This window comes from Lissotriton vulgaris, chromosome 1_1, assembly GCF_964263255.1.
Source record: "Lissotriton vulgaris chromosome 1_1, aLisVul1.2, whole genome shotgun sequence".
Lineage (NCBI taxonomy): Eukaryota > Metazoa > Chordata > Amphibia > Caudata > Salamandridae > Lissotriton > Lissotriton vulgaris.
The window spans coordinates 37,816,491-37,842,120 of record NC_141685.1 but is presented as its reverse complement, the minus strand read 5'-3'; the positions used below and the strand labels follow the sequence as shown (position 1 = coordinate 37,842,120).

At 47.5% G+C, this 25,630-nt stretch overlaps 1 protein-coding gene across 3 annotated transcripts in view; it reads left to right on the top strand.

The window, feature by feature from the left end:
* The window catches only part of LOC147737097 (uncharacterized), an 88,710-nt gene that overhangs the window by 20,533 nt on the left and 42,547 nt on the right, over nt 1-25,630 (top strand). Inside the window, exon 2 of one of the 3 annotated variants that reach the window (XM_086963681.1) lies at nt 20,041-20,132. The exons of the other annotated variants lie outside the window; for them this stretch is intronic. The gene's annotated coding sequence lies outside the window, so the exon portion shown is untranslated. The remainder of the gene's footprint in view (nt 1-20,040; nt 20,133-25,630) is intronic. 3 annotated transcript variants of the gene reach the window in all.

Here is a 25,630-nt window from a genome sequence, read left to right as displayed (position 1 = left end):
TGCTATACTTTAACATCATACATATAACGTCCCATACAAAACATTATATGCAATCTGAAACCTTCTTAATGCTGTTAGAACATTATCATTCTTTCTTTCTTTTAAATTTATTTTTATTGCAGATACACAAGGGGCCATTATACAATCTGTCAGCGAAACTCTGTGTACAGTAGCTATTATTACCTCGCACCCTGAAAGATACACGGCCATTCAGCCCACACCCCGGAGGTCGGGCGGCGCGCGTCGTCAGTGTCTCAGTTACTCCCAAGGTTGCCAGCCATGATCAGTCTTAGGCTACCCAAGTTTCCGCTTTTTCTTTTTTGTTGTAAGTATTGAAACTGTCCCCTTCCCTCCCCCCTCCCTCAACCCACGGCGGTCAAACATTAAAAAACTCAAGATAGAATTCAGCAATATACAAGCAGTTTACAGAAACGTATAATTTTCGCATACCTCTCCCTCCCTCTCCCTCCCACCATCAGCCAGGTACATACATTTGTTCGGAGCTTGTTATGATCAGTGACCTTCTACTCCTCGTGCGGTTGAAAGCATGTCCATTCAGTCCCTCCTATACCCCAACCGGACAAAAGCAGTGACGCAATCCCTCTACCCTCTCACATCCCACTACAACCCCCCATCCAATCCATGATAGTGTCTCCATTTAGACCAAACTTTCCTGAATTTCCGGGGACAACCTCTCGCCTTGTACGTGACCCTCTCCGCTGCCATATACAGGTCTAAACCTCTCCTCCACTCCTCTAGGTCCGGGGATTCTGGCGCTCCCCAATGTTTTGCAATGTCCCGCTTGGCAACTACTAATGCCAGGACCAGGAAAATGAGTAGTGGGCTGGTCAGGTCTACTTCGGTCGTCATACCAAGCAGCGCCAACTTAGGGTCTATAGGGATGGGGGCCCCGAGGACTTCTTCAAGTTCCTGAAAGATCTGCGACCAGTACCTCTGTATGACAGAACAGGTCCATACTGTATGAAAGAAGTCCCCCTCCTCCCGCCGGCACCTAAGGCATCTTGGTCCGTCTATTCTCCCCATTTTGTATAGATGTACCCTGTCGAAGTATGTTCTGTGGAGAAAGTTAAATTGGATCAGTCGCAGCCTGGACTTGATGGCCACTGCCGGGGGGTGTGTCAAGACTATCTCCCAGTCCAGGTCTTCCATCTCCCCTAACTCCGGCTCCCATACCTGTCTAAGTTTTGTTAAGTCACCCAACATATGGTTCGTCAGTGTTTTATATGTGAGGGACACCGCCTGTCCAACCATGTGCTCCTGGAGCAGTCTCCCCTCCAGTGGTGCATACTCGGGAATATCAAGCAGCAAGATATTCTGGGTCTGCCAGGCATGGCACAGCTGTACCTACTTGAAATGTTGCGTGGTGTGCAACCCGAACTCCATTTGGAGGGCCCTGAACGACTTTAGTTCCCCCTTGGCTATTACATCTCCAATAGTAGAAATGCCAATGTCGTCCCATCTCTGGAATCCACGTAGTTTATGTAACTCATGTAGCCAGCGACAAAACCACAGTGGTGTCTGCCTTGTAGGTTTGTGTTCCCACCCTATGCGTTTTGTAGCTTTCGTCCAGGCCCTTAGCGTTATGGATGTAGCAGGGAGAAGGTGGACTCTCCTCGCATCCCCATAGAGATACTGCAGTATATTTCTGGGCGCCAGCTTAGCTCTTTCCAGGGAATATGTCGGGTGGTCCGCCGCCGCATGGAGCCAATCATTGATTGGAGTCAGATGTTCCGCCCAATAGTAGGCTTCCAAATTGGGAAGCGAGATTCCCCCGTTGTACTGGTGTCTTTGTAGTGTGGCCAGGGCCACCCTCGCCTGTTTCCCGAGCCAGAGGAAAGATCGCAAATCTGCATGGATCCTGGAGAAGACCGTAGTTGGCAGCGGATAGTACTCGTTTTGGAGGGTGTATAGAAATTTCAGTAGGACAACCATTTTATACATGGCCGCCATGCCCAGGAGTGTTAAAGGGAGGCGTCTCCAACGGTCCATATCCGCCACCGCGTTCACGATGATACGCTCCACGTTTTTTTGGAACGAGAGAGGGATGTTCGTCGTAATATAAACCCCCAGGTACTGGAACCCTTCTGCTGTCGTCGTCAGTTCCCTTGGTAAACTCCCCCACTGATTTCTCCCCTTCGGGTCGTATAGTACTGATTTGTGCCAATTTATTTTGTGGCCCGCCATCTCCCCATATTGTTCCAATTCTCGGAAGAGCTCCGGTACGGTCGTCTCAGGCTCTGTTATATAGAGCAGGACGTCATCCGCGTAAAGCGAAATGTTTTCGGGGGGGAGCGTCGTCGCCCCATCAGTGAAGCCGTGGATATTTGCATTGTGTCTGACCCTGTCCACTAGGGCTTCTATTACAAGTGTAAAGAGAAGTGGAGACAGGGGGCATCCTTGCCTAGTACCTCTCTGGATAGGAAATATTCGGGAGAGCGTTCCATTAACCCTCACCCTAGCCCTTGGGCCGGTATAGAGTAGTCTGATCCACGCTGTGAACTTTGGACCGAATCCAAATCTCCGGAGCACTGCAAACAGGAAGGGCCAATCTACCGCATCGAACGCTTTTTCAGCGTCCAGGGAGAGGAACCAGTGTGGGTCTTCCCTCTCCTTTACCTCCTGGAGCCAGTTATGAGTTCTGCGGAGATTTAGCTTCGTTGCCCTGTCAGGTAGGAAACCTGACTGGTCCATATGTACCAGACCTGTTATGACCGCCCTCACGCGAACCGCTAGGATGGTCGCCAGCACTTTTACTTCCGTGTTGAGTAGAGATATCGGCCGGTAGGAGGCACATTCAGTTCGTGGCTTACCCTCCTTGTATAATGCTATAATTGTGGCCATAGTAAGATCCGGAGGGAGTTCTCCTATCTCAAGGGCGTCTACTAGGAGGCCCGAAGGTGGGGGGTCAGCAGGTCTGATGTGCGTTTAAAGAGTTCTGCTGGGAATCCATTCGGGCCCGGTGTTTTACCCGGTCGGAGTCTGGCAATAGCGGTCGTGATGTCTTCTAACGTTATGTCCGCTTCTAATGTGTCCACGTCTTCCGGTGGAAGGACCGGCAAGGTGGTGTTGTTCAGATACTGAAGGGCCTCCTCGTAAGTCGCCAGGTCGCACGCTTTGTATAATGTTTCATAGTGGGTAGCAAAAGCCTCCGCTATTTCTACGTCAGTTTTGACCGCATTACCTCCCATCGTGGCTATGCCATCTATCCACCTCTCTGCTCTCTCCTTCTTGCTGAGCCATGCCAGTAATATTCCTGACTTATCCCCCACGTCATACAATCTGTGTAGGTCGCTTGTGATTAGGTCTTGGCTTCGTTAGCCACCAATTCCCGATATTGCTTCTGAACATCAAGTAACCGCCGCAGGGAGTTTTCGGACTTATGGGCTAGGTATTCGCCTTCCTATTTTATAATAGACTGTTCCAGGGCTGCTACCTCTGCCTGAAGTCGCCGTCTGTCTTCCCCTAGTCGAAGCCTAATCCTATCGCACATGACTGGTTTCAGGGCCTCCCATAATGTGATTTTTGACATTGTCCTCGAGGTATATCTTTATGTCTGTCCTCACATCTTTCAGTAATTTTGCGTTCTGGAAGTCCCAGGCCGTGAGTCGCCAGTACCCCGCATCCTCAGCTCTGTCACGCCCTACTCTAACATACAAAGGTGAGTGGTCAGAGATGCCCCTGGCTCTGTAGTCAGCTACATCCCCTACTTCCAGCCATTGCCTGTGCATGAAAACATAATCAAGACGGGAGAACGTCCGATGCGCTGCGTCGGGTGCAGCCACCGCCATGTGTCCGTCAGCCCCAAGGAGGACATCAGATCAAACAATGCAGTCCTATGTCCGCCGTCAACTGTGGTGCCTGATCTGTCGAGGGCAACGTCCATGACATAATTAAAGTCCCCTCCCACCACCTGTATCGTGTCTGCTGTGTCTAAGAGGATGTTCGCGACTGAGGCATTTGTGCGCGACTGCAGCTTAGGTGGTGCATAAACAGAGATCAAGGTATACGTGTGCCTATTCCAGCTGCCCTGAACTCCCGCATAGGTACCCTGTGGGTCAAGCCACGTATATGTGATGGCGAAAGGTTGGGATTTTTTAATCATGACTGCCACTCCCTCGGAGTCTGAAGTGTAACCCGCATGGACCAACATCCTGTATTTGCCCCTAGCAACAAAGGAACACTGAGTACCCCTAAGATGCGTCTCTTGCAGAAAAATGATGTTGGGGTCAGTCTTTTTAATGTATGCGTTTACCAGCCCTCTCTTGATTTTCGATCCCAACCCATTGACATTCCACGTCAGTATGTTTGTTGCGTGTTTATCTAGGTTCCTGATCGATACTGTGACCTTATGCCCCTATTCGGCTATAAATCCATTTATTCCCTATATTGGCATAACCGTTCAAGTGCGATATTCAGAACTCGTCTCTGGCCTCACACGAACAGAGCCACATTCCAGAATAGTTCTCTGCCACTTCCTTTGCAACCAATTAGTGCAATGACAGAGCAGAAGTCACTATCTGATATTCCTAGATTAACACTCCGAGTTCTTCAACAAGATAAAAACTCAGCAAACCTGGAAATCCCCGCTTGCTGTGTTTTGATTAGTAATGGAACTCTAATGAGCAACTGATAGCTATCACTTCCTAGTGACATCTTTAATTGACGTCTTATGTCCAGCAAACTTGCGTCAAACCAGGCACCTGTCAGGTATAAATACTACCAACGTTGCCTTAAGCAATTGCTGGTGTCCCATTGCTGTTGTATGCTGTATGCAGTACGCTGATGCTGCTGCTGTCCCTTTGGTGGTGAAGCTACTGATACCATTATCGCTGCTAAAGCGCGAACGATGGTGTGATGACCTTAGGAGCTGAACAGCCGTCCCTCTGCGAAGAGCCCAGCAGATGCCAAGCTGCCCGCGGACGCTGTCCCCCCTCCTTCCTCGACGCGCTGAAGAGAGACGCTGTCTTTCTTCTGCTGAGAAATCCAGCTCCAGCGTTTCTAGTCTGCCCTCGCGGGTGACTGGGATACCGAGTGCCCCCTGAAGGAGATACCAGACCTCCATCATTCTATTCAGAGGTATGGTGTTGACTAAACCCTTAGATGAGAATTCTTGAATCAAACCTTGGCAAAACCAACTTAACTTAAAGCTACTTACTTACTCCCCTTCCACGTGTTAGGCTTAGGTCAGGCACACTGGGGTAGGCTTAGTTAGAAGCACCAGTTGAGTATTTTAGCCTAATGTATATATGAATGTATATATGTTTTATTACTTTTAAACCATTGTATGGCTAAGAAACCATATCAATGCTTTTACAGTATTATTTCGCAATCCTTATCTTACTGTACGTACTTTTTATAATAACAAGTCTTGCAATTGTGGCAATACATTTCTCTTGTACGAGAAGAAAGACTGTTCAATAAATGTTAACCCTTTATTGACAAACGCCCGTCTCTCTGTTCTCTACATCTCGTGAAAGTAAACTGCACTAACCTGACTGAGTGAAATACATGTCTATTGTTTCACAGGACCCTAGAGATTGACTCTTGATCTGAGGAGCAAAGTTGTCATGTTGCACGGTTGTTGGAAAGCTGAATCCCTTCTTGTCTGTGCCAGGGAAGCTGACCACTTCCCATGCAGAGAAGAAAGTTTCCAGTGACCTCTGAGCTAGTTGGTAACACACCCAATTAAGTTTAGCATAGTCAGTGGAGGCCTGGAAGATCCGCACTTCTACGTCGATACTACTGTTTATGTTATTCCAATGCGCAGGGCCTAGTGGGAAACTAGGAACTACACTACATGGCGCCCAACGTTTGGTAAGGCGATAAACTAACGCAAGACGTTAGAGTAACTCAGTCGTGCATATTTCACACAGACCCCTTTCTCCCGTAAATACTCCAATAGACGTCTGGAGTGGGTGAAAGGTTAAAATCCGCCCGACCTTAGTAGGAAGAGATTCCTATGTAAAGCTCTGGTTTATTCAACGTTGAAGGATACAGTGTTCCAAAATATTGTGCACCTAATCTTTGTCTCCTTGGAGACCAACTCTGCAAACCTTGCATTTTAACAATGCCAGGAGAAAACGGAACCACTGGGGCCGCAGCAGATGCGACTCAGCAAGGCCCCGAATACACAGACCCGGGTGCAATTATCATCCACTTAAGAAAATCTATAACATTAAAACTTATAGAGAACTGACTGACACCTCAAGGTGGTACATTAATTTTCGTGATAGAGGCTCACGAGTATCGGCAGACAGAGGTATTCTATTCATGGATAAACTTTCCAGCGGCAAAAGCTAGAACAAAAGAGTTTCACTATTACAAAATAGAGGAACCTCCGGAAGAGTACGCTCCTTTCGAGGAGATTGAAATTCCACTTAAATTTCAAGAGCACCTGCTCTGGTTTAATGGCGCCCTAAAACATAATGATCACATTACCAGGCTCGGTCCACTAGGTAGACCAGGAGCAACGTGGCCGGTTCTAGCCAGCTACACACCACATCCGGACATTGTAAAAATGTCAAAGGAAGAGCTGTTAGTACAGCTAAAAACACTAATTAAAATACATAGGCAATTAGTCCAATATGTAATGCGGACTGCAACAGTCCAACTAGCTGTTAATACACCACAGCTGACCCCTCATCAGGGGAACACAAATAAAATTACACCACAGAACATACAGTCATGTCTTGGTAAAACACCCGTAAAACGGGAACAAATTCCTTTCTGGTTAGCACAGAAAATTACTCAAATAGAGGCAGTATTTCCTGATACTACCCCTATAGAGAAACACAGAATCTTGACAATCTGCCTTCCTATGGGAACCGTTCAAGTGCGATATTCAGAAAGTCATCTCTGGCCTCACACGAACAGAGCCACATTCCAGAATAGTTCTCTGCCACTTCCTTTGCAACCAATTAGTGCAATGACAGAGCAGAAGTCACTATCTGATATTCCTAGATTAACACTCCGAGTTCTTCAACAAGATAAAACCTCAGCAAACCTGGAAATCCCTGCTTGCTGTGTTTTGATTAGTAATGGAACTCTAATGAGCAACTGATAGCTATCACTTCCTAGTGACATCTTTAATTGACGTCTTATGTCCAGCAAACTTGCGTCAAACCAGGCACCTGTCAGGTATAAATACTACCAACGTTGCCTTAAGCAATTGCTGGTGTCCCATTGCTGTTGTATGCTGTATGCAGTACGCTGATGCTGCTGCTGTCCCTTTGGTGGTGAAGCTACTGATACCATTATCGCTGCTAAAGCGCGAACGATGGTGTGGTGAGCTTAGGAGCTGAACAGCCGTCCCTCTGCGAAGAGCCCAGCAGATGCCAAGCTGCCCGCGGATGCTGTCCCCCTCCTCCTCCTGGCGCGCTGAAGAGAGACGCTGCCTTTCTTCTGCTGAGAAATCCAGCTCCAGCGTTTCTAGTCTGCCCTCGCGGGTGACTGGGATACCGAGTGCCTCCTGAAGGAGATACCAGACCTCCATCATTCTATTCAGAGGTATGGTGTTGACTAAACCCTTAGATGAGAATTCTTGAAGCAAACCTTGGCAAAACCAACTTAACTTAAAGCTACTTACTTGTTCAACCTCTTGCCAGCCACGTGTGATGCTTCTACGGTACCGGCCATGGAAGAGTGCAGTGACCATGTGTGACCCAACACTTACGGTTGGCAGTGTTGCGAAGACATAAATTGCTGAAGTGATTTTCTACCCGAGTCTTCAGTGTTCCCACCTGAGTCCCTCCCCGTACCCTGCCCCAACAAATTTGAAATACAAATAACTGTAATGCCCTCCCCCCTGCATCCCCACCAACTTGAGCATCCCCCTCCCCCACCCCACCTCCCTCCCCTTCCAGATGTGTCCTTACACAGGACATAGCTTTCCGAAGGAGTAGGCCTGACGCCCACCCGCTAACCCACCCTAGTAAACACCCAACAACCCTACCTACGTGTCAAACAAAGCACAATAAAGTGGGCGTGTTAACTTGCGTGCTTCCTTTTGGCAGGCTGCCACTCCAGACCTCCCAGTCCTCCAAATGAACGATATTTCACCTAACTCCCCATGGCTCCAGACTCAGAACGTAGTTTGTGCAGCAGTCTCTCTTCCGTCAGGATTTGGAGTCTGGAATTTCAGATTCGGGGGCACTGTGCTGTCCTGATAGGTCATGTTCCATGACCCATATCTCCTTCACCAGCGGATGGTCTGATTGTCCGTCATCCTCCTCTCCCTCTCCGCCAGATAAGTGGCTGTCCAGTGTCTCCTCCTCCTCGCCTTCCGACCGTGCAGTGGTGCGCAACGCCGCGCCTCTCGACCCGGATGCAGCTGCACCTCTTGGAGAAGCGAAGCGCCCTTTCCTTGCCTGTCCTGTACCGCGACTTCTGTATGGCGTCGCTGGGGTTTGCCTCTTAGATCGCCTGGATTTCAGTCATTGAGGTTTCGTATGTTCCCAGTGTGTCGCATTTTTCCGTGACCTATCTAGCACGTCACTCTCCCTGCTGTTGAGGATCAGACGCTCCTCCAGCCATTGCCAAGCGCTTCCGGGTGTACGAAAAAGAGTGTCCGCTCATTGAATATCACCTTAAGCTTCGCAGGGAACAGTAACATGTACGGAAGTCTCTGACTTTAGCCTTTACTGAGTCGAAGGATCGCCTCTGCTTTTGCACCTCCTGACTATAGTCCGGGAAGATCATAACATGCGAGTTTTCCAGACGAATCTCCCCCATCTTCCTCGCCTCCCTCAGTATCAAATCTCTGTCTGCAAAGTTCAAAAAACGTGCAATGACCGGACGCGGTCTTGCTCCCTCAGGCGGTTTCGCGAGGAGTGCTTTGTGTGCCCTCTCTATTATGAAGCATGGTGAGAATTGCGCCAGGGGGAATGTTTCTCGTAGCCACGCATGAAGGAAGGATACCATGCCGTTCTTTTCAATTCCTTCTCTGAATCCTACAAAGCGTAGGGTGTTGCGCCGGGCCCTATTTTCGGCGTCGTCCACCTTCCAGGTGAGCTGGCGATTCGTGGCCTGCAGTTCCGCCATGTCTCTTCGAAGAGTTGTGATCGAATCCTCGGCTTCTCCCACTCGAGCCTCCGCAGCGGTGACCCTGTCAGATAGATTGCGGAAGTCCTGTCGTAAGAGTGTCACTTCCGAGCCCACCTCGCCGATTTTGACCTCCAGTGCCGCCCTGGACTCCTGAATGTCTGTGCGGGAGGCCTGAATTGCCACCATCAGTAGCTCAGTGTCTGAATGCGTGTTCGAGGGCGCGGGTGGACCTTCCGCCCCTGGCGCGGTGCCGCAAAGTTGTCCATCGGGCTTTGTTTGGGTCCTTTCGGCAGAGTCTCCTTTTTACCCATGGTTCTTCGGGTTGTCAGCGTCCGGGCACCCCGCCGGCCGGTCTCCTCCCACCGCTGGGTGTTGTGAGTTTCCCCCAGGTGCTCTCCCACTGCCTGCGGCCTCCTCAGCCTTGTTCCTCCGCCGCTACCCGGCTGGGCGTCTTTCAGTGTGGCCCTCTCGCTGTTCCTCAATTTCCCCTCGCAGGGTCCCGGGTGTCCCGCTTATCTCTGCACCAGCTGTGGCCCCGTCCGAGACACTCACCCTCTCAACGGCTCCTGCTGTTTTGCCTCAGGCGTGTCATGCTTCATCATCGGGGTCATCGTACCCCTCGACGGGGTACGGCGTGCTGCGACCTACGGAGACGTGGGAGCACTTGTTAGACTATGTGTGGTGTTGGTGAGGGGGTATTTTGAATAAATGTGAGTGTATTGTGGGGTTTGGGAAATAGTGATAGTTAAAAAGAACCTGGCTCGTGGGGTGACTAAAAATTATTTAATAAGCCCCCGGGCTGGTGCTGTTAAAAATGAGGGTGGGAGGTCACTACGCTGACAATGTGCGTTACCTCCTTTTTGTGTGTGTCAACATGTTTCGGTGCCAGAAGCACCTTCTTCAGGACGGGGTGCACAAATCCCCACCTTACTCACGTTTCTCTAACTAATACCAGAATTTTCTAATAAAAGTGAGGAAAAATTACAGTGCAGGTAAAAGTAATGTACCTAAAAAAAAGACGTTGTCTATTGATCAACCTGTAAAGGAAAGAAGACAAAAAATTTTTTTGGGGTGGTCTCTCTCTCCATATCCATAGGTAAAATGTTCAGTGGTTACAGGTGACATATTATAGCTGTATTCCAGTGCTTATAGTGGGATAAAAATATTTTACCAAAAACACACTAGACTCACTGACACACAACATAGAGCACACACACTTAATGAGGAAATTTTTGATCAGATGTTTTCAAATCATTTCCAACACTATTGTTGGTAAAGAGGGAAAGGACAAAGTTTGTGTTATATCCCTGTAAAGTGAGGAGGAAAAATGTCAATTTCATGCCATTACATATTTAAAACATACTGTTTTGGAGTTGTAGATAAACCTCATGAGCCAAAACGTCAGGATCTGGTGTGCTAACTAGAACCTGTTTGAGAAAGAAAGGCATATTCAGGTCTTGGTTTAACTTACATTCATGTAGTGGTGGCAGTGCTCACAATCATCAGACCTTTCTACTCACGATTTCTACGAGGAAATACCTCCCGATCGATCCCTACGTGGCTCCGGTGATAATGCCAGAAGTAATTTTGAAACCGGGGTTTTATACCTTTTCCCGGGTTGGAGTTAATTAGTTAATTGCATGACTAAGGTTTCCTTATGGCCATATATGGTCATTGTCGGTTTTAGTTAGTTAATTGTTGAGGAAATGTTGTGCCCATTGTTATTTCTCCATTTTCCCATGATATGCCCCTTCGATGCCACCGCCAGGTTTCCCAGCCACTGAGAGTTTCTTCATCCTTTTCTGCAGTAGAATTAACCATTTCCAGCGCAGGGAAAGGTCCGATTTGAGTTTGTGAATGCTCATATACTTGCAAGCTAGTGGCCATTCACAAACTGAGAAGGCAAGCCACGCGTGCGCTGCATTTACGATTGTGCAATTATACGCATGCCTGGTTAAGAATTACCTGGCAGGTTTCATTTTATTTTATTGGCTAAGAGGTGTTTGAACTGGAAACACAGTAGCAGGGGACAGACCCAATGAGGTGTCCAGTTTCTATTTGGCACCACTTCCCCCTTGACTAGTTTTATTTATTAACATTATAAGAAGAGCTACTGAGTCCTAAAGACTTCCGCGAACCCGCAGGTGTGATCCCTGAGATTATGATTGGACAAAGTGCCCAACCTTCTTTCAAGTTAAAACTCTCTGCGCTTAAATGCGATAAACGTGTTTCCCTTTGTATCTCTGCCCAAGAGAGTGGTGGTGACGCGAGTTTCTTATTTTACGTACATGTATCATGACGTGCATTGATGTCGTATTTTCCAATGTTAACAGTGCGTTGTTGAACCGCCTGTTCGCTGGAGGGCCTGCTCCTGTGCTCATGCCTTTGTGATCTGGATGTTTCTAGTCTGTATTCGGTTGAATGTAGGCGCTGGCAACACCTCTTTCGTCTCCAGCCAGCCTTGGGCATCTGGCGGTTTTGTGAAAAATAACATGGCTTCAGAGTCCACCAGGAGCAATGTAGCCATGTACATAAGAGTTCATTCCAGGCCTGTTTGACCAGCAAGAATGAACCTCTCAGTCTCTGTGCTTCTGTAGTGTAGTCTGGATGGATGGTCACTCAGCCTTGGGCAATTTGCCTGGGGCCCATGGACCTGGGGACGTGCATAATGTAGTCGCGGTCCTGGTAGTTAAAGAGATGCAAAATGAATCTGTGGATTGTGGCACGCTCTTGTAGATGAAACCTAATGTATAAAGCATCCGCGCAGCACACACAGGCAACACACAAGGCACACTACAAAAAGACTCCTCACCAGGTTAGGTGGAAAACAGTATGTGTATTGTCGAATGAACACATCAGAAGGGAATCACAGGTGCAGATAAACTGTGCCAGCTGGCACTAGGTAATAATTCACATGGGTCTATTTACTAGGCAGGGCCAATCAGATACGTCTAAGGAATAAATGTAGAGTCCATCAGCTTTAGCCTTAGGGGAAAAACATTATCAGCATAACACCACAGCATTATCATAAGTCCATTATGCCTAGCCTTAGCAACATTGCCATAAACATAAAGCATTATCAATCGGCATACACCTGTGGGCATAAACATGTGAACGTTAGAAGCATATTATGCACAACGACCATCAGTGCAAGGGCCTCCACACATTTGCATAAAGCATGAGGCTCCTCCCTAGGCGTAAATGCACACCAGTCGCATGGGACCTACGCACAAGGTCTAGAAGGAAGACATCCCTGCATCATCATATCACCACCAAAGTATGAGCATGGGAACATATGGGCAAGGAATCAGCACTGGACGCCTACATCACATTATTTAAGTGCAACGTAAATGAGGCATAACAACATTAGTGCACATGCTCAAAACAGCCCAGATCAAAGGTGTTCAGGAGAATATAAATGTGAAATTTAAGCAAAGTGTGGAACCAAAGTGCGGTAGCTTAAAGTTTTCCGTTTGTGATAAAAATGAAAATCAAACTGCCCAGAGCTGAAGCGATCCGAACTTGTCGTTATGGGGATAAAGTAAACTAAAGAAACTAACCACGCAGTCTCTTACAGTTCCATTACGAACCGGCTAAATCAATGTGTCTGTATGCACTGGCATGCAGGACAGTTAGTTTCACGGCTGTATTTCCAACGTAATTAACCCCTTCAATGCTGATGACGGCCCCCAGCCGTCATGCATCATGGTGCTCGTGTGCTGATGACGGCTGGGTGCCGTCATAAACACGCCCACTTCGAAAAACACCGCACAGGCGCAGAATTGCGGCCACACCCAAGGGGTTAAAGGAAGTAGAAAAGGGACTAACCGGAAGCCGTACCCAAATGTAGACTTCCGTGACCGCAATCTAAAAAAGGCAACGGCCAAAGCGAAGGTGCTCAAGACCGTGTAGTCGCTTATCGTTAATTTACAAAGCGGCATGTTTGGAGTGACCATGCACGGTTGAAGACGAGTCAGTGAGTTTTGTGCTCTACCATATTTACTTTCTGGGGTGATTTGCGGGATCTCTGGCAGTGCTGACCTTATTTCCAGTTGTCTTTGTAAGTCGCTTAGTGTTTCCGTTGGTTGCTGTGTCTCTGTAAGTGACCCATGTCGCTTTGTGATGGGTCTGAAGTGTTCTTTTTGCTTAGCGATGGTAGAAGCAGTGTTAGCTAGATTGACTTTTTAGGTCTCGCCTGTCAATGAGCATGCGCATTGAGCTTGCGAGACTATAGGGGCTTAAACAGAGTTTAACTAGACTGGCGATTTGATGCTGTGCATGTGCGCTTTTAGCTCAATGCGCAAGCACAATGAGTTAAAATGCGCGTGCACAGCATCAAATCGCCAGCCATCTGTTGCCCAGCTTGGTGCCGCCAGCAGCTCTTCCCACTCCACCCCATGCTGCATCAAAGGCTTTCACGGCCGGCCGGCCGTGCTTTCAGTTTCACGGCCGCCAGGCCGTGTCTCCTTTTCTGTTGTCCAGCTTGGTGCCGCCAGCAGCTCTTCCCGCTCCGCCCCCTGCTGCATCAAAGGCTTTTATGGCTTTTAATTGCCTACTCCCAGTGACTGAAACACTTTTAATGTTGGGCCAGGCTATATATTTTCCCAAGTTTACTGACAACGTGGCCTCTGTTTACAGTAGATGCTTGGCCACAGTTACTTCCAACACTTTGCACTGGCACTTCTTGCGTTGCCTTGTCCTACAGCTAAATTCGAACTGTTCTGAACTAGAGTCTCATAATTTTCACAATTTTGCAGTAAAACGATCAAAGAGGTACTAACTTAATTTCGACATCATTGTTGAAGTGCAGTTTATCTTGTCTTCCTCAGTACTTCGTACATCTCTCTAGAGATGTGGCCTAACGGCCAGAGCTGTCATCTAAGTCACATAAATACAAAACATGTTGCATTACAAATGCTATAGGTGTCACATTCGCGAAAGTTATAACCATTGGCATTGTAAATGACAAAGCTATCAATTTATCTATTTTAAAAACCAACACATAAATAAAATATTTGTCATTTACAAGACCAATAGCTCCTACTTTTCTAATGCGAGACCTATTGCATTTCCAATGCTTGTTTAATACTGATTATCTGTTCTAGAACCGCCGGTAGGGAGCTCAGTTTGTTGATTATAGGGTCACAGGCTTAGGATCCTTGTAATGATAAGTCCATGGATTGAACTCTCGTTCTTAGACTGGAGTCAATGGATTGAACTCCCAATGTCTCATACCGGGATACTACGTCCTGAGGAGTGACCGGTAACAGGGGAGGGGAGGAGGCATTGCCATTATTTTAAAAGAGGGTTGTAAATGTCACATCGTCTCCAACATCCTACCGGATTGTGAAAAATGTTCTTTCTCCATCACGCTTTCCCTCACCCACACCTTTTCGAGTATTCTGATTTTCCACCTCCCTTGACCCCATGGACAATTGTTCAAAGTTTTACCACAAATTGTCCCCAACATGGCAAGCTCCCCCTCCAATTTCACTGTACTAGGGGATCTCAACTTGCATTTTGACGATCACTCGGACCCAGTAGTGACTGAACTAATCCAGAATCTCCTAGGTATCCAGATGAAGTAAAGTGTTACTAGCCCCACCCATGAAAAAGGGCACCTCCTAGACCCCATTTTTTCCAATTGGAAGGAACTCTCAGTAGGAGACCCGGTCCCAGTGCCATGGTCTGACGACTTTTTGGTCCCTTTCTCCCGGGGTCTGCTGAAACCCGCTCTTACCACCGGCACGACCAGTAGCTGGAAATGCTCTTTGTCCAACCTTCCGTTGAACTCTTGGAATTCAGCTCTGGAAAACTCCATACCTTCTTTAGATTCCTGTCCCGAATAACAAATTTAACCATTGGATCGATTCCTCCCTGGACCTAGTCATAACTAGGAAACACATTCATAAAAAACTAGGAATAACCCTGCTCCGTGGAACTTCCCCAAGCTGCATGAGTACAAACAAACCTGAAAAAGACTTGAGAGGAAATGGAGAAGAAACTACGACGCAACAGGTAAACTGAAATACAGGGACTCCATAAAAATGTATCAAACCAAAGTGAAGGATGCACAAGCATCCTACTATGAGGAAAGAATTAACTAATTTTAGTACGGAAACGGCTTTGCTGGAGGTCACTGAGATCATCAGGGAGACCTTGGATGTCGGCGGTAGGGCTATGCTGGTCATGTTAGACCTATCGGCGGCTTTCAACACCGTCCCCCATAAGGCGCTTTTAGCTAGGCTATATGACATCGGCCTCAGGGGGACGGTGCTCAGGTGGTTCACATCTTTCCTTGAAGGCCGCCGCCAGACGGTCTGGGTTTCCCAGAGTTCTGCCGAGATGCCGCCACTGGGAGTTGGGGTTCCACAGGGCTCTGTGTTGAGCCCCACGCTGTTTAACATCTTTATGTCCCCTTTGGCGGCCTTGGTGGAGGCATATGGGGCTCAGATCGTCTCCTACGCCGACGATACGCAACTCCCCTTCACATGCGGGAAAGACCAGGATTTTGATGGAGAGAGAATTCGGGACTGTCTTGCACTGGTCTTCGACTGGTTCCAGCGGAACAGTCTGAGGGCCAACTCAAGTAAGTCCGGGGTTTCTATTCTTTGGTTGCGTCGATGATCCAGAGTGGCAGCAATGGTGGCCGTCCGACATGAGTCCTCCTGCACAGTCCTCCTCGGTGGCTAAAAATCTGGGTGTCAAGCTGGACAACCAGCTGTCGCTGAGAACACATATTCTTGGTCTGGCTGGCACCTGCTATGGAATCTTGAAAATGCTCCGTAAATTCCTGCCCCTGCTGTCTGAGGAGCACAGGCGGATTACTGTGCAGGCTCTTGTTGGCTCAAGGTTAGACTATGCCAATGCCCTCTTTCTTGGCCTCCCTGATTACCTGGTTCAGCGTCTACAGGTGGTGCAGAACTCCGCCGCCCGGGCGATCTATGGCATGCGCAGACGAGCCCGAGCCTCTGGGCTGCTACAGGCTTTACACTGGCTGCCCATCCGGAAGCGGATTCAGTTCAAATCCCTGACATTGATGCACAAAGCCCTGTTTGGATCAGGGGCTGGATATCTGCGGCAGAGACTGGCTTTCTATACAGGTGGTGCAGAACTCCGCCGCCCGGGCGATCTATGGCCTGCGCAGACGAGCCCGAGCCTCTGGGCTGCTACAGGCTTTACACTGGCTGCCCATCCGGAAGCGGATTCAGTTCAAATCCCTGACATTGATGCACAAAGCCCTGTTTGGATCAGGGGCTGGATATCTGCGGCAGAGACTGGCTTTCTATCGACCAGTCCGCTCCTTGTGTTCGTAATCCCTTTATAAAGCGGTGGTCCCGCGGGTGAGGAAGGCCCACGCGGGAGGGCGCTCTTTCAGCTGTAAAGCTCCCCAGCTGTGGAATTCGCTTCCCCTCTCGCTCCGTAGCACTGTCAATCTGCTCCAGTTCAGGAAGAGCTTTTTAATCTTTAGGCTGGTTCTAATGTTTCTTTTTTTTCTGTTTCCTCTTTTTCGCTGTATTGTGTTATTTTTACTCTGAGTTGCAGGTGGAAAGCGCCGGGACACTCTTTTCGAGTAGCCGTGCGCTATATAAAAGCTCCATAACATAACATAACATAACATAACATAACATAACATAACATAACATAACATAACTCTGTTTCAAACTCCTCACACAATTTTTTTTAAATTGCTAAAGCTAAAGCTACCGATGAGGGATGCCCCCCTTGAGGGCTCGCACGCATGGTGTGATGCACTTTCAGAGTTCTTCTCCTATAAAATCAAGGTTATCTACAATTTCTTTCCCCCTCCGGTCTCCACTGTTAATCGGCTTTCCATGGGGAACTCCGTGCCCGATGAGCATGCTCTCAAGGAAATTCCCTTTATGGTTATGGACACCCTATTGAACATCTGTGCCTTAGTAAAATCCATCTCTCCCTGTGACCGGGCAGCCCCTCAATTCCTAAGCAAGGCTGAGGAAGTAGTCCTCCCGGTGTTACTAAAGATAATTAACTCCTCCATCTTGACCGGACTAGTACGCCACTTTGGAAACACGCCCTGGTGAAGGCCCTACTGAAGAAACCCAACGCTGACCGCGACATTCTTGGGAATTACCGCCCTACTTCCCTCCTTTCCTGGGTTCAGTAAAATGCTAGAAAAGCATGTTGATTCAGCTATTTCCACCTTCTTCGAATCTCACAACATACTTCACCCCTTGCAAACCGTGTTCTGCCGCCAACATGGGACTGAAACCGTGCTATTGGCTTTGTTGAAAAGCCCAAAATAATTATCGACAAAGGTGAATTGACAGCTATCATCCTTTTGGACCTCAGCGCCCCTTTTGACACTGTTAACTATGACTTCCTGATCCATAGACTGAGGAATGTCGGACTATCAGGCAGTGTTATCACCTGGCTGCAATCTCTTCTCGAGAATAGAACCTTCCAAGCCTTTGAAGGGGGTAACATTTCAAACCGGATCCCACTTGACTGCAGTGTTCCTCAGGGCTAGTCTCTGAGCTCGATGCTGTTTAATATCTATATGAGCTTCCTGGCAAAGATTGTTCTCCCTTTTGAGATAGAAATTGTCACCTACGCTGATGACACCCAATTAGTGGTGGCCTTAAATCATCCAGAAAACTCCTCACAATGCCTAGGCTCCTGCCTGGAGAGAGTTCCCAAATAGATGGCACCCTCCTTCCTTAAATTGGACGGAAATAAAACGGAGATTATGTTGCTGGGTAAGTCACCCACATTTGATATCGGTTTAGCATGGCCAAACTGTCTCGGCTCTCCACCCACGCCCAAAAATCAGATCAAAAGTCTCGGCATGTGGCTAGATCGGTCACTGACAATTTATTATCAGGCGACGAAACTGGCCGCATCCTGCTATGGCATCCTACAGATGCTCCTTAAAGTCCACCCGCTCCTCCCCCTCTTAGCAAGGAAACTCATGGCCCAGGTCTTGATCCTCTCCCGCCTCGACTACAAAAATGCTCTGTATCTAGGAGCTCCAGGGGTGACAACAAACAAACTGCAAGTTATTCAGAATTGTGCAGCATGCATGCTTCTTAAGATCTGCAACAGCCACTCTGCAAGACCTGCCCTGAAAACCTTGCACCGGCTCCTGATTGTGGAAAGAATAACATTCAAGCCCCTATGTATTGCTCATAAATCTTTCTGGAAAAAAGGCCCCCCATCCTCCGATCCACCATCTCCCCCTACTGTCCTAACAGATGCCTCTGATTATCCATTCTCTACCTAGCTTCGCCCCCCGCCCCCGGGGCCCCCCAGTTACGTTCAGAACCCAACCCCCTTTCCTTCTGTAAACGTCTGAAAATCTGGTTATTCCAAAAACCCACCGACTAAGCTGGTGTGGCCTGCCATAAATCTCTGCTAGCACAAGGACACCTTCTGGTAGCCATGCGCTCTATAAATATCCTTAACATAACATAACATAACGTTATTTTATAGAGGTGGGCGAGCCAGTGAAGGACGCCTGGCTTTAGCTCTGCTTGGAGTTTACTCGGATCCTCGGGCCAAAGCAAGCCAAGCCACTTGTCTGCCACAGGAGGCCTTCTTTAGGGGTGACTGATATATATTAAAAATAGTGTTTGACTTTGCCACACATGGTAAAGGCAGAGTTGGGATCAAGCAGTTTACACTCTTCTGCAGTCTGCATTGGCCGTCCTCCTGTGAGTAGTTTACTTAGGCTACTCAGGGTGGCATAAATAGTGCTTCAGTCCCTGGTGACCCCTTTAACACCCATGCCCTGGGTACCATTGGTACCATATATTAGGGACTTCTAAGGGTGATAAAGTCATTGCCAATTGGGGATGCCAATTCACATGTAGCAATTTCAGCCTGCTCCAGTGCACTTTGAGTCCTAACCAGCAGTATCTGGAGCAAAAAGATTGGGGATCACCATCCAAAAAGGATACTTTTCTCCAGGTGATGATGACTTAGGCTGACTTGGGGCCTGCGTCCTGTGAGTCCTCTCTATATTAAAGCAGGGGGATAGCTCTCTGTCTGGAATCCATGTTTTAAACCAGTCTCCCCGGTTTGTGTTCTCGACTCATAGTGGGAGGCAAGGTGCTGGAGAATTGGATTTGACTATGTTATGCCCTGTTGCGTCATTAATGTAACTTGTCTCTGCTTCCCAAATTTTGGTCCAGTTCATTGTGTACCTGGAAAACGCTTTAAAGTCTGATATGGTGAACATCGGTGCTGACAACAAACGTTCTGGAGAGGCTAAAGTCAGGAGTATGTCGTCTGCTTACAGCATAATTTCCAGGTTGCCGGCTTTAGTTTCAGTTCCCCAAATGCCTTCTGAGCAGTATAGGGTGAATGTGAGGGTCTCTGGGGCTATCAGGAAGAGTATGTGTGAAAGGGGACGGCCTTGCCTCATGCCGCGTTCAATGAGCTTCTTTCTCTTCCTTTTGCTCTTCTCCACTTCTATTATTGTCTGTCATCTGTTTGTTCTAATCCAAGTGTGCACTTCACATTATGTGTCGTATGCATGCTCAGAATTCCTAAGTGTAAAGATTCAGAAGGTCTCAACTATTATGCATTTCATCCCTTGCTTTATCAGCATCCAAGTTAAACACAGTTACAAAAAGACTGCACTTCCCAGAGCCCATTGGAATGCATGACTACGGAAAACTGAACCTGGTGCACCGTCATGGCACACTAGGTCTCGTTTTAAATCCTCCTGTGCATGCAGCAATTCCTCTTCTCTGATAATGCACATTGAAAACAAGGTGCATAAGCTTTTCTGTTATCAGTTTATATAGGTTCTAAATTGTGGTGTTTTTTCAGTGTTTTACAAACGTTTAAAACATTTTTGCTTTGTAAAAATTCACACGGCTGGTGTTTTTCCAAAGAAAGTTGAGTTTATTTCCTTCTCTTGCTTGTCCCTAGTGCCATTACCAATATCCATCTATCTTCTCCTAACTCTCTTTTTTGAATTTGCTCTTTCAGGTAATGTTTCATTGATTTGCTCACCTCCAAACCTGTCTGATTTCCCATTGATCTGTTTCCAGCAGTCTAGTCCCAGGATGTGCAGGATGGAGGTATGCCTGCATCTCATTATCTCACAAACATTTGACTGCAGCTGGTGAAAGTTTTTTTATTTTTTATTCTTTTAAAACATCAACAAGAGGAAACTCAATTAGGGATACAGGTTGCAGGCAGCATCAATGACATAATATATGTGACATATGTAAACACATCATGGTTCGGCAGCATTGCCATTTACATCAGTGACGGAGCAAGAGCTACTAAGATAAAGGGTGATCACAAGGCAAGGAGGACAATAAAACATTCCAATCCTAATCGCAGACAGCGCATCACTAAAAAAATTAAAAATAAGGAAGCAGGTGTAAGGGGGGGACTGCATCGAACACATAAGGGTAGATCAACATGATGTCTAATCCTTGCCATATGCCGGCGTGGCTCCCGTCCTCAGGGGAACGCCAATTGCATGGACAGGAGGATATACATCATACTTTGGTACAATTGTACAGAAGTTATGCATTCATAAGGTCCCGGCCATAGTTCCTTCATGGTGGTCGAAAATCGTTTTTGGCTTCTATGCTAAGGATATCCATATTCCCCCCCATCCACTCCCTACTCCTCTAGTGAGTAGCATGTGTAGTGTGTTGGCCTCTGCTCGTGCACATTGCAGGAGAGTATGCAGCTGCCTCTTAGCACAGATGTTGCTTTACAAGAAATTTCAATTTGGCGCTTCAAAAGTACCTATGCACGGTCTGTAAACTGGTGTAAGTGTTTACCCCCCTTTGCTTTAGGGCGAAGGCCTAGCAGGCAGGATTCAGGAGCAGGTGACCGTGTATGGTCTGCGAGTTCCGATATGGTGGCTGTAACCTCAAGCCATGACATCTGTAGTGATGGGCACCCCCACACCATATGTTAGAAGCCGGCGTCACCCAGTTTACCGCGCAGCACTTTGGTGTCGAGTCAGGAAACATGCGCTGGATACGGTGAGGGGAGAGAACTGTGATGTGTGTAGTTAAATTATGTAAATTGGAATCGAGGATTCAAGTAACCCTTCGCTAACATGTTGTAGCGCCCGCAGGCATGACTTGAGCGGTTGCAAGAGCACGGTGTTCATCTAGCCAATGCAGTCCCCATGTGCAGCTGAGGTGGGGTGCTCGGTGCTGTCTTATTGGAAGCCAGCGTCCTATTACCCAGTACTTTATCTCAAAATACTACATATCTATAAATGTATCATTTCTGTCTGATCTGGGCCTGCATCGCTCTACCTGTCATAGAGGAGAAACTGCTGAGGAATTAGCACACATGCTGCTAGTTTCAGGCCCTTTGATCACAATGCAGTAACTATTCCACTATACAGCTGCCTCACCTATCACTCGTTGACTCTGTCCCTGCCTTGGACCGATAGGGAGCTCAGCTGCTTTTAGGTGAGGTTTGTGCTGTACAAACACCACATGCATAGCACCTTTTTCCAAGGAAGAACGGTTTGGTGCCATTAAGCTGTGCTGCTGGATGAAGCAGTGATATAATAAAGACCCTTGTGGCATGCAGCACGCTTTGTATCATTTGCTGGTGTGTTTCACACTGAGAATTCTTTTTATTTTACATTGTGGAGCTGTGCCTTGGGCATTTTGTGTATTTGTAAAGCAGTTCTAAGCATGTGGGCCTTTGTAAAAGCTGGGTATGGGCTGTGTACTTGTCGGGCATGTGTGAGAGTCGCAGAAGGCATTTATTAGGTGTTATGTGCAGCGTGCACTGTTGGGGAGCATTCTACATCTTGTGGAAAGAATGAGCGCACCTCAGTATTGTTCCATTAAATGTGGCCACAGTGGTTTGTACAGGTGATGATGAAAAGCATGAGTAGGAGGAGAGATCCATGAAAAGTCATGGGAAATACATGGTTTGAAAATCTTGTTCACAGGCCTCAGCATGTTGATAGCAGGGCAATGCATGTGTGGAGCAGGTGAATAAATGTCAGAACCGGGCCTACCTTTATGGATGAAAGAGTGGAGGGCAGCCGAGGTGTAGGACTTCTGGACAGAGCCATTTAACTTAAGAGATGTTTTTAAGAGAGTGTTTCACGTGCTGGGCATGGTCCAGGAGTGAAAGAATGTTAACAGGCTTTGGCGCACCATCCATGCACTCGCTACACAGATGCACCCTAGTGTTCAACTAGTAGACAGCCAAGCTGGTGTGCTATGTCACAAAGCTCTAAAGTTAGACATGGGACAACTCAACAACAGACTAGCTCAGCTCAGTCTCCTAGTCCAGCCGGCGATCTCCCACTCCTGTGGATAATACTGGCCAACTAAAAAAGCTAAAAAAGAAATTGCACATAATGAAGGGTATCATACTGTTTTGGGGTCCGATGTTCAATTCCCGCAATATCCGAAGCCTGACTAGAATAGATGAGGGAGTCTTTAACACCACCGCAGGTATACTGACTAATATTACAGTTGAGCTCCAAGCTACGAGACGTGTCTCGCTTCAAAATCGGATGGTTTTAGATTTTATCTTAGCTGACAGGGGTGGAGCCTGCCATGTCATCGTCAGTAGCAGCTGCTGCGTGTACATACATGTCAGTGCCCCGACTGTAAAGTCTGCAATGCAGAAATTGTATAGACTGGCTTCAGAAATTCACGAAGACAATGGTACCTGGTCCCTCTCGGGATGGCTCTGGGGAATATTGACATTATGGGGTTGGAAAATAGTCCTTTTCCTGATAGCTATTGCAGGGTTTGTTTTCACATGCTGTCTATGCATAAATTGCCACCCAGCTTGCTGCACGTATTGCATAAGCAGACTCATTCCCAGTGTCTCACTACCAAAAAGTAATAATAAGCACACTCTCATGATGATGCAAGAAATACAGTCAATATTGTTAATCGACGAGGGAGTCTTCGAATATTGATTACAATTTATGATGTTTGCATTCGCTTTCTTTTCACATTTACTATGGATAGATAACTATATCCTTTTCCCCTTATCATTGTAAAGACCCTACCGGATAGCCAAATAAAGCTAATTAGCATATAATGCTAAAAGGAGGGTCTGTTAGTCTGAAAAATCCCTTGCTATCCTTGAACTGTGCTATAATAGATTAGCATTATATGGCTAAGTTAGTTGCCGCTACCACATTTGTATGCAACCCGTTGAGTTATCCCCGTAATGTGCAAGTCTCAGTTAGCAAGTGTGACTCCATTTTGTATTTTGTAATCCTTATTTAGACTGCATAGGCTGCACCAGCATTAGGCCCATGTATCCAGAATTGCTTGCCTCAGCTGAACACTGTATTTCACTGTTATTTTCTTTTATGTCCAAGGTTGTTTCTCGACTTGCTAATGAATAAGGTGCTCTCCCTTCAAATACCAAACTGAGCGTGTAGCTGAGGCCCAGCACGATAACCGTGAGTTGCCGATAAGGTGTACCCATCTCGCAAGTAGTAGCGCATCTCTCTGTACCCCCATTGTTCGGGTCCAGCTCGAGCCAGTACATTTCCATGGTGGGCGGGGTTGGAGATGGCTGGGAAGCTTCTTTACCTACTGTAACCAGTTTGGAAGGCAGTCCACTCAGCAACCATCTTAGGGTTCAGGTCTGACCGGATCTCTCTCTGCCGAGAACTGATAATAAATCCTGTTTATATTCTCTACTGTCTGACCGACTCTTCATTCCTGGGAAGGCATAGCAGGTGGTTCTTAGTAACCCGGGTGGCCCCTAAGGGCCACTTCCTTCAGTTCTGAGGGACAAGAAGTCGTTGAACACCTTCCTGAACTCTCTGATAGTGACTCTGCCACTCTTAATGAATACGTGATCTGCATAAAAAAGTTGGACTTTCACTACCTCACCAAAGTGAGTACTTTCCTTGAACGATAACACTTCGGGAGAAGGATGCAATGGCAGGATGAGTCGGTAGAACAGTACATAACTACCTTGCGCAAATTGGCTTCCACGTGCAATTTTGGTGCAGCTTTAGATGAGCTCTTAAGAGAGTAGTTCATATTGGGATGAGTCCTCGATAAAAAGAGAGACGCCCTGTAGCAAAAAGGCACGCCATCGCTTCAAGAAGTGCTGACCATAGCCAAAAGTCACAAGCATTCAAAAGCGTGTGTTAATATTATACGCAAAGACAGTTCAGGTGATAAAAAGGAGAACACTAATGTCAAGGTGGTGGTGGATAGATTTGTTAAACCCAAATCAAGCACCACTTCAAAGCCCTTTAATACAAACAATTTTCAGGGGAAGTGCTTCAGGTGTGGCAACCAGGCCATATGGCCAACTTTAAAGACTGCCCATGCTGGAAGGCCATGTGCAAAATGTGTGAGAGAAAAGGTCATGTCTCAAAGAACTGCAGAAAGGGCACAGGCATAAAAAAGTCAGGGAAGTTGATCTTTATGAAGAAGAATTGGAAGAAATCAATATTCTCCCAGTCACAGGAAATGCTGATGATTGCCCTCAGGATCTAGTTTTGATCAATGATGCTCCCGTGAACATGCTCTTCGACTCTGGGGCGAAGGTAACGCTAGTCCCCAAAACATTTTATGAGCGTAATCTGCTGGGCAAAGTCACCCTGTTGAAAGCCAAACATTAGACCAAAAGGTTAAGGTGGGGTGACTATTGAGTTGTTGGGTTATTTCTGGGGCACAATTGACTTCAAAAGGAGAGTCATCCCTGGTAAAATCTATGTCTTGATGAAAGGGGACTCGCTCATAAGTTGGTTCTACATATCTGCGTTGATCCCAATGAGATCTGCCTGCCTAAAAGAATTACCACCAATTAGGGTTGTTAGTAATGTGCCGCTCACTGAGCAAATCTCTCTTTGGCCACGAGGATTGTTCCGGATTGCTGATTCTTCCCTGCACCTTGAGGCTGTTCAAGCTCCAATAACTTTTCGTGACACCCGCTTCGCGGGTGCCGCTCACTGATCCAATCTGACCATCACTGCTGCCACGAGGACTTTGTTTGCACGGCTGTTTTTACCCGCTCCCTGAGGCTCTCACAGCTGGTGTGAGCGGCTCCGCAGTCGGCGGACTCCACACTCGCTCCCAGCAACTCACAGCCCAGGTAGAGGACTTTGGGTAGAATACTGCGCGTGGAGCCTACCGGGGGACTGCGAGGACCAGCATCCTCCACTTTGCATAGCTGGTGCCTCTTTCCCCGGCGGCCACGCCCCCAGCCTCCACGTACTTTACAGGCGCACTCTCCACCGCGACGCGGGACGCGCGAGGGACGGAGCTCGGGGCAAAGAGCGGGCCGTTTGAGGCCGTTCGAGTACGGGAGAGTCCGGTCCGGGCTACACTCCCTGGCCTTATTTCTATTGTTGCTGAATCTACATTTGTTAGTGGCGCACGCAGAGGACTAAGCGCAATGGCCACACGTGAGTACAGAAGCAGGGCAGCTAAGGGGAAGTTGCAAAATGGAACACTTGATGACTTTATCACTAGAACGGACACTGCTATAGACATGGAGATCACTAAGATGCAGCATAGGGTCTCCATTGAACTCGATGCAGCTAGAAGGCTATCCCAGGAGATGGCCAATGCCAAGAAATCCTCTTTGG